At 41.2% G+C, this 10,061-nt stretch overlaps 1 pseudogene; it reads left to right on the top strand.

Moving 5' to 3' along the window:
* Positions 1-4,350: 4,350 nt before the first annotated feature.
* LOC142150810 (cold-inducible RNA-binding protein B-like) lies at positions 4,351-4,848 on the top strand (annotated as a pseudogene).
* The last annotated feature ends 5,213 nt before the right edge of the window (positions 4,849-10,061 follow it).

Here is a 10,061-nt window from a genome sequence, read left to right as displayed (position 1 = left end):
GGCGCTGGATCTCCTGTTGCTGCTGGGGCGGGGACGCTCTCAGCCTTACAAGGGCTCACCGCCGACGATCTCCGCCGCTTCCAGTCTTCTTCCTCTCTGGACGTCCCACGACGTCCTTCTCGCTCCGCCGCCGGACTCTTTCTGACAAAATGGCGCCACCCGGCGACTTATATAGTCGCCGGCGTGACGTCATTACCCGGCGCGAGCGCTGATTGGCTCAAGTCGGCGCCAATCTTTTAAATGGCCGGGAGCGAGCCGCGATTGGCTTGCGCATCCGGCCGCTGATTGGGCAGCGTGGAAAGATGAGCCCTGATTGGCTCATCCTTCCCCCGCGCACAGGACCTGCAGGAAAGAAGCCACGATACTCACCGCTGGATCGCTGGACGGGTGAGTACTTCTGCTCTTCTTTCTTCCTGCTGGGCACCATCGGGGACCTCTTTAGCCCCTCCAGGGGCACAGCGCTGGCGGACATCTTCGCCCGCTTCACGGGCACCGGCTCCAGCATCTTCTGTCCCTCCAGGGACACAGCGCTGGCGGGGGTCTTCACCGGAGACACCTCCACATGTACTGTATATGTACTGTATGTGTGTAGTTATACTGTGTGTGTTTGTGTATGTGGTGGTAGGCAGGAGTTAAAATGAGCCGGCACAGGGCAAAACTGTATCACATAAATTCATAAAAAAAAGCTTTTACATCGCAGACCTGTGTAATTAATCAACACACAGAATATTTTCTGCTCTGTAACTAGAGATGGGCGGGTCCGGTTCCCCAAGAACCGAACCCACCCAAATTTTGGGTATCCGAGTACCGATCTACTCTCCCGCCCGATCCGAATACAAATCGAGGCCAAACATCATCGTGACGTCGTCGGATCTCGGGGCTCGGTTCTCGCGATACTTCAAGATTATAAATACCTGCCTCCACAGCAATCCATCGCCATTTGACAGAAGGAGAGAGCAGCGTGTAGTCATAGGCTGATTAGAGCAGGGACAGAGAATACAATATTCTTATTCCAATTGCTGTAACAAAAATCGCTAGAGAGGAGAGGAGGATAGAGGTTTATTTTATTTTTGTAATATTTGGCACTCCCCAGTGCTTTTGGGGTGTCCCCCATAATTGTGCATAAATATTTCTGGCTGTCAAAAGTCATATCTGTCAGCAGTATCTACCAAATAATTTTTAGCACTCCTCAGTGCTTTTGGGGTGTCCCCCATAATTGTGCATAAATATTTCTGGCTGTCAAAAGTCATATCTGTCAGCAGTGTCTACCAAATAATTTTTAGCACTCCTCAGTGCTTTTGGGGTGTCCCCCATAATTGTGCATAAATATTTCTGGCTGTCAAAAGTCATATCTGTCAGCAGTGTCTACCAAATAATTTTTAGCACTCCTCAGTGCTTTTGGGGTGTCCCCCATAATTGTGCATAAATATTTTTGGCTGTCGAAAGTCATATCTGTCAGCAGTATCTACCGAAGTGGTAAAAAATAATTTTTACCACTACAAGTGCTTGGCGCTCAGAATGGATTCAAAGCAGTCCACATATGATCAGAATGAGCAACCAGGTTCTGTCACCAGTCCTGATGTTAGTGTTCCCAGTACGTCATCTGGGCAAGGCGATGTCAAACTACAGATGTTTCGAAATCAGTCCAAAAAACAAAATAAAATAAAAAATTTACTGTGTTGAAGCGAAAAAGAAGTGTTACTGAGCAAAAGTTAAGTGCCGATAAAAAAAAAATTGCCAACATGCCATTCTACACACGCAGTGGCAAAGAGAGAATGAGGACTTCACCTTTGGCTATTAGTGGCAGATCCCAAAAAGTTACCGAGCCTACAATTGGTGCACAACTACTGTTACGCGTCAAAGCCGAGCTGCAAGATAACAGTAAGGCATTAGAGGATAATGTTTGCTCTGATTCACAAATGACACCAATCCCTGTGGAGAGTCCATCCAACAGTGGTATGTCTAATCGTGAGCATTCTGTTAGTGTACCCATAAAGAAGGGAAGAAGGGCCCTTTCAGCAGTTCTGCTGATGTGTACCTGAACAGCCCGAGTGTAGCCGGTGATACACAAATTGAGGATGCCACTTTGGAAATAGAAGAGGATGAGGGGGAGATTTATGGAGGTGACGAGGGCGCTAATGAGGATGTTGATGATTATGATGCAGACAGATACCAAATTGCCTTTCTCAATTTCTATTTATATTCTAGATTATATAACGGCTGAATAGTTTTCTATTTTACTCCTAGTGGAGAGGTGATCTGATGCAGACAGATACCAAACTGCCTTTGTCCATTTCTTTGTATATTCGAATCTCTAGTTCTACAGTCTATGCAGGCTGCTTTTTTTTATATTCAACTACAAGTGGAGGGCGGGGGGGGGGGCATAGATAGCCACCAAAGTACCGTGGTCCATTTAATTTTACTTTCTAGCTCCACAGTCTGTGCAGGCTGCTTTTTTAATATTCAACTACAAGTGGAGGGCGGGGGGGGGGGGGGGGCATTGATTGCCACCAAACTACCGTGGTCCATTTAATTTTACTTTCTAGCTCCACGGTCTGTGCAGGCTGCTTTTTTAATATTCAACTACAAGTGCAGGGTGTAATATACACCCAAAGACGATGGCTACATTGCCAATAATCTAAGAGGGAGGAGGTAGACAACCAGGTTTGACTGTATAATTTGCAGACAAGTGTTCGCATTAAGGACGGCCTACCAGGGATTAAACTGTTTTTTTCCTAATTTATTAGCTTTAGAATTACCTCACTTATCTAAGAAACTGGTGAAGCACTAAATTAGGTTATTTTAGACCCAAAAATTTTTATTTTTTTCAAAAATAGCAAAACAAAACCAAAACCAAAACACGCAAGGGCGGTTTTGCAAAACCAAAACCAAAACACGAAGGTAATCCAGATCCAAAACCAAAACCAAAACACTGGGGTCAGTGACCATCTCTATCTTTAACACACTTCCATTTAACTCCATCACTTAATGTTCCAAATACCTAGTATTTGTTTAAGCTCCACATTGAGCACACCTCCTCCACACTACACAATCCTTCATCACCTTCTTTCCCATATTCTAAACCACTTCTCACACTTTAATTCCAGTACTACTCACTTACTCAACAAATAAAGTGTCAAAATGCCTCTTATGCCCTTGTTTATCTATCTGCACTTAAGTCTCCCAGCAGTTTATTGGAATATTATAGGTGGCCAATACACAGAGCTGAATATCCCAGAGCAGGGCCATCTTTTCCATTGGGCACGATGGGCAGGTGCCCGGGGGCCCCACGGGCAATGGGGCCCCATAGGCAGGGCTCTTAATTAGAATAAATAATCCTGCAAGAAAAAACCTACAAAAAAAACCTTCAAGGGTCACTGAGCAAGTACATCTATCTATCTCTATATATCTGTATCTCTATACATCTATATCTATATATGTAGGGGCCCCGGTGCACTGCTTTGCCCGGGGGCCCATAATGTTGTTAAGATGGCCCTGTCCCAGAGCACACAGCAACCTAAAGTAATGCTATGTTCTCTCCATCCCAGTTGAATAGTATAGATCAGCTCCCGTGTGTTTTTATTTAAACCAATCAGTCTTGTTGTTTTGATAATGTCTTACTCTATGTCAACATGTGTACTGTAGATTCATAGATTATTACACCACTATATCAAATTCCCAGATACAGGTAATGATATACATTTTTCCTCAGGATGTGATAGCGTTTGTATACATGTCACACTTACCAGATTATTACAGTTTTGTAATAATTATAAGATAATAAAAACATTTTTATAATGTTTGTACGCCTCAAACTTGCCAGACACGAAGTGTTACAAACACTCTCTGATAATATTATGCATAATAGCACTTTATATTTTGATGTATAATGTCCCAAATGTTGTATTTATTGTTGGAATGTAATGTATAGCAGTGGACATTTTTAAAAATTTAATTGACATATTATTTGTGGATTTAACTTTTTGATATATTGATAATTGTAATTATAATCAAAATGTAGTATTCATTTATTTATTGTGTATATATATATATATATATATATATATATATATATATATATATATATACACCGTATATACTCGTGTATAAGCCGAGTTTTTCAGCACATTTTTGTATGCTGAAAAAGGCCACTCGGCTTATACACGGGTGAAGGGTGAACTTACCTGGTGTCCGGTCCCTCGGCTGTTAACTTCTGCATATGCGTTCCAACAACAGGAAGTTCGGCATTTGGAACGCATACTTGCGTTACAAATGCCGAACTTCCTGTTGTTGGAACGCATGCGGGGTAAGTAAAAAATCTCTCTCTCTCTGCGTCCTCGCCTTTCGTTTGTTCTGTCCAGACAATCCAAATTTTTTATCGGCGGTCTGAGCTTTGACCCCAACGAGGGGAATCTGGAAGAGGTGTTCTGCAAATATGGTCTGATCACAGAGGTGGTTGTGGTAAAGGAAGCGGGAAACTAAGAGATCCAGGGGATTTGGCTTTGTTACATATAAGAACTCAGAGGATGCCAAAGATGCCTTGCAGGCAATGAATGGAAAGTCTGTGGATGGACGTCAGATTCGTGTGGATCAGGCTGGCAAGTCCTCCGGTGACAGGAGAGGAGGCTCATCTGGAGGAAGAGGATTCTTCCGTGGTGGCAGAGGACGTGGTGGCGGTGACAGGGGCTATGGAAGCAGCAGGTTTGAGAGCAGGAGTGGAGGATATGGTGGCAGTGGTGGCTCAAGGGATTATTATGGAAGTGGCAGGAGTCAAGGAGGTTATAGTGATCGCTCAGGAGGGTCCTACAGAGACAGCTATGATAGCTATGCTACACACAATGAGTAAAATACTTTTTTATATCTGTTTAAGTATCTCTACAGCCTCACTAGTAGTAACGGAACAGCTGTCCTAAAGGGTGTAAAGCTAATAACTTTTATATTGTTACTTTTAATGTTATGGTTTCATATTGTTAGATTTCTCACCCTACTATGTTTTGCTGTTCCATTGAGGCTTTTAAATTTGCGCTCTTTTCCACCCTAGGCTTATACTCGAGTCAATAAGTTTTCCCAGTTTTATGTGGTAAAATTAGGTGCCTCGGCTTATATTCGGGTCGACTTATATCGAGTATATACGGTATATATATATATACAGACATTACACTATGGTTCTGTGGGAGTCATTGAAAATTGCACAAGTGACCCTCTTACAGAACGGAGCAAGTGTAATTTCTATATGAGTGTTGGTTACATTGCAAATTCTCATCTACTCCATTGTACTGTGTTAGGGGACCAGCATATCGCTGTCACATTATATACAAGGTTTACTATCCCAATGCATTAGAAGCTATAACATGTTTTCTTTGCAGCACAACTCTTTAGTAAGCTGTTAGTTACGGACTTGGCGATAGATATACAGTGTATATATTTATATATATATATATATATATATATATAAAGATAGACATGCACATTTATTTTTATCCTAAAAGCCAGGTGAATTTTTTCTCTGCTTGTTAGCCATTGATCTGAAACGTTATATTGTTATGCGACATTACGTTGAGTCCTGGGCAGGACAATACAGTGAAATATTATAGTGTTAATCATACAGAGGAGTTAAGAGTATATCCCAACACAGTAGTAATCAGTGCCACTTTGTATTATCTGTAAAAGACTAGACCTTTTCTTATTCAACCTAAAGATTATTCTCATACTTTTCCCTTGCTCTCCCGCCTGCTCAGACCTCTCTCTCCTGGGATGATGTATTTTCCCATCTCTATGTTTCCTTCCAAACCATATTTGCACAAACCCACATGCTTGGTTTGGGGTCAAACAGCAAATGTATTTTAAGTCGCTTAAACTATAAAAGTGCAGGCTGCTTTTTTTTTTTTTTAAGCAGGCGGAAACATGAACCCATTCTGTGGTGCCAAAGAAAACAAGAAAAGACCTCTCTCTTTCCCCACAGAACCCTCATAAATACAAATCATTAATATCCATGTGATGTATGTGGTGAGTTTCATAGTAAGTGATGGTTTCAGGACTCCATACATATTATTGCAAATTGCTGAAAAAGGACACAACCTGTGAGCCGAATGTACAGGAAATATCCTTTTTGTAAGAAGTGTAATGTCATCCACCTCTGGGGGGGCTTTTGAGCAAAGTACAGTTGAACACATCCAAATATATCTGCCTGCATAAGTTCTGTTTATTGCATAATGTGAGTTGTTTTTGTTTTATTTATTTTAATATAACCACAACCAGATAAAAGGGAAACATTTTGCACCACTATATACCACAGAAAGGGCAGTTTCCTATAATAAAGTGGTAAAACTGCCAACATAGTAAGGAAGTAAACTGTATGTTCAACTGACATTATGTTGGAACAGTGTATCTCCTCAATAAAGTACCCACTGAGGTGCTCCTGGGTATCTCTGAAGTAACAAGTTCTCAGAAAAGGGTGATTAAAAAAATTGGGTTGTGTCAACAGCCAAGTGAGAAGGCCGTATCAGTGACAAACCCTAACCTCTGCCAAGCCAGGGTTACTCTTTAATACCATATTATCTGATTCACTTGACAGATCTGTTACTAAACTATATACCTTCATAAATGCAGGCTTGAGGATACTTGATAGACACGTGGACTGTAAGAGCAAAGGATCCCTCTTTAAATGATTACCTTTTTTACTCACCCTAACATTGAATTAACACGATCATGATATGTGGTCCAAATAAATAAACACAATCAAAAAGAAGGAGGAAGTTAAAGAAACAGCCAAAGCACAAAAGCCATACAAAGGCCCTGGTTTAGATGGCTTTTCAATGTACTACTACAAAACTTTCCCAAATACTCTATCTCCTTTTTAGTGCAGGTTTTAATAATAAACTAATAATAATAATAATAGAATTAGAAAAAGGGTAACAGTTCCAACCTGACACAAAACGTTCAAAAACAATCGTAATCCAAAAATAAAGTTCCTTTAAAGTGCTCTAATTGCAGACCCATTTCCTTCATGAACACCAGCTTTAAAAGTTTCACCAAATACTAGCCAGTAGACTCAATCTTTGTTGACTTGCATGATACACTCAGATAAAGTGGACTTTTCCCATCAAGACAAGCTTTTGATAGTACACATTCATCAGATTAACAAATTAAAACTGCCCTCTGTGGTCCTGATCTTGGACATGGAGAAGGCTTTTCATTGTCTTAGCCTTTTACTCGCTAAGTGTTTAAAGCATTCTGTCTTAATGGTCCAACATTGAGGGGGTACAAAAAGGGAAAATCCAATGCAAAAAAGCACAGACCACATACCATTCTGCCTCACTGAGCCACTTGTCTCATTTCCAAGTCTTGTTTGTGTGTTCATCTCAGGCTACAAAATCAGCAGCTCTAAGTAAGAAGCACTTGCACTTAACCTCCCTAACCATGTCAAAAAACAAATCTCAGGAGCTCAGTTTCAAAATTTTATAGTGCCTGATAACTATTCAGTACCTAGGAGTATCCATCACAAAGTATTATAGCCAACTATATCAAACCAACTCCTCCCTTAATTAGTATAATCCACCATGACTTAGAAGCCAGGAAATCATATATTATATTGGCTGAATAATTGCAGTGAAAAGGATTTTACCCCACCCCCCCCTCCTATTATGTGTGTTCAGACATTACCAGGACTGCTCCCCAATCAAGCTCTTAATTTCCTACAATGAAATGTAACAAGTTTATATTGGGAGGTAAGAAACCCAGTCTCGAGAGATTAACTCTGGTGAAACCTGCTGTCATGGTGCCTGAGTTTGGGATAGACCTTGAAGCCCCGCTCTAGATAGACTTACCTCAAGAGAGGTGTGGAGTCTAACGTTAGAAAAGTATTCACCAGCGATCCCCGCAAGGCAATATGGACTTAGCTGAATTTGAATAAACTGTCTATAAGAGTTGGTGAACTCCAAGAAGCGTTGAATGGTCTTCAGGCCTAATGGAATAGGCCACTCAATGATAGCTCGCACTTTCTCAGGGTCCATACGCAAGTTGTCTCAGGAAACAATGTATCCTAAAAAAGAAGTCTCTGTAACTTCCAAGACACATTTCTCGAGCTTGCAATAGAGGTGATTGGCCCTGAGTCTTGATAGAACCTCAGCAACATGTTGTCTGTGAGAAGGCAGATCTGTGGAGGAAATTAAAATATCGTCCAGATAGACTGCTACTGAAGAGTGGAGAAGGTCTTTCTAGATCTCATTCATAAACTTTGAAGAGGAGAGTTACTAAGGCCAAAGGGCATGACCAGATATTCGTAGTGGCTGTCTCTGTTGTTAAAAGTGGTCTTACACTCATCTCCTTTTCTAATTCTGATTAAATTGTATGCACCCCTCAGGTCTAACTTGGTAAAGATTTGAGCCCCTTTTATCCAGTCAAACAGCTCAGTTATCAGAAGAATTGGATAACGATTTTTCTGAGTGATGGCATTAAGACCCCTATAGTCGATGCAAGGGCGTAATGAGCCGTCATTCTTTTTTACAAAAAAGAAACCGGCACAAGCTGGGGAGGAGGAAGGACGAATGAACACCTGTTGAAGGTTTTCTTTAGAGATGAGCGGGCTCGGATTGTGCTAATCCGAGCCCACCTGAACAGTGCGGATCCGACGGGATCCGAGCACTGTTCGGGTATTTCCGGCGGCCAAAAAAAATCAAACCAAGGCTATGACGTCAAAACCCGGCGTCGGATCTCGCGAGACTCGGATTGCGGCTGCCATCCTTACTCGGGATATGATTTAACTGAAGGTCGGTTCTTTTCTTATCTTACTATTTGTAGTTCCACAATCCTTACTGTGTACTATTGTGTTGTACATGACGTCTGACTGTGCTGATGTAACTGTAAACCATATCCTCCTTATTGATAGTATTGTTACAAGGAAGGCTGTGGCCAAATGTATGTGTCATATCCTAGTTCTGTACTGAATGGTGTTACTCGCTCAACACAAAGACATTGCGTTCAGTGTAAGGGAATAAGTCAGATTATATTATTACACAGTGGAAATGTTTTTATGTAAATGTTTTTTTGCTGCTTAAATTGCCCCCTGCTAATTACCTATGTGCTTCTGAGTGATGAAGATATTTAACAGATATGTCTTAGCGTTGGATAAATGCAGCTTATTTGGCTGGTTTATTTGTATTAGTTCACATCTGAAATCAGTGTATTTTTCAGGTGTATCTTCTTGGGAAATCCACTCTCTTTGGCGCTGACTTTGCTGGACTGGTATCTTTGGATAGTTACTAAGACAATCCTAATATGTGATCTTTTAGGCATATGTTCTGATGCAAGGATCTTGTACATTTATTCTATGGGGAATGTCTTTGTTCTTGTAGTTGCAGTCTTTGTTAGAGCATGGATTGCTTGTCGCTTCATTTATTTATCTGAAATATATGGTAATAGTGTCTATTTGGTATTTCGGGAGGGTGTGACTGGAAATTAGTGGAAATGAATGTTATTGAGGTTAATAATAGTGTAGGAGTAAAAAAATAAAATAAAATAGTTTTTTAGCACTTTTTATGCTTTTCTAAAAAAAAATCAGAACCCAAAACCCAAAATCAGAACCAAAACCTTTCGTGGGGTGTTTTGGCAAAACAAATCAGAACCCAAAACCTCAAGCTAATCAGAACCCAAAACCCAAAACATGAAAAGTGGCCGGTGCACATTCCTAGTTTTCTTTGACGTAATCTGCCATGGCCTCCGTCTTGGAAACCTACAGAAGATAGACATGGCCCCTGGGTGGCATCTTGCCAGGAAGGAGAACAAATGGGGCAGTCCCAGATACGATGCAGAAGTAACACTTCAGAATTCTGTTTATCAAAAACATCAGCAAGCGGGGAGTATTGGGAAAGAAGAACCGCTTTGGTAGATTCCTCAATAGTAGCAACAGAATGTAAGGGCTTAATATGTACAAAGCACTTGGAATGACAGGATGGACCCCAAGACAGAACTTGAGCGGATGGCCAATCAATATGAAGAGAATGCAGACAGAGCCAAGGTAAACCAAGGATAACCGGCCTGGAGGTGTGCGACATCACATAGAA

The sequence above is a fragment of the Mixophyes fleayi genome, chromosome 4 (genome assembly GCF_038048845.1).
Source record: "Mixophyes fleayi isolate aMixFle1 chromosome 4, aMixFle1.hap1, whole genome shotgun sequence".
Taxonomy (NCBI): Eukaryota; Metazoa; Chordata; class Amphibia; order Anura; family Limnodynastidae; genus Mixophyes; species Mixophyes fleayi.
Note: the sequence above shows the minus strand (reverse complement) of the source record. Positions and strands in the feature narration are given on the sequence as shown.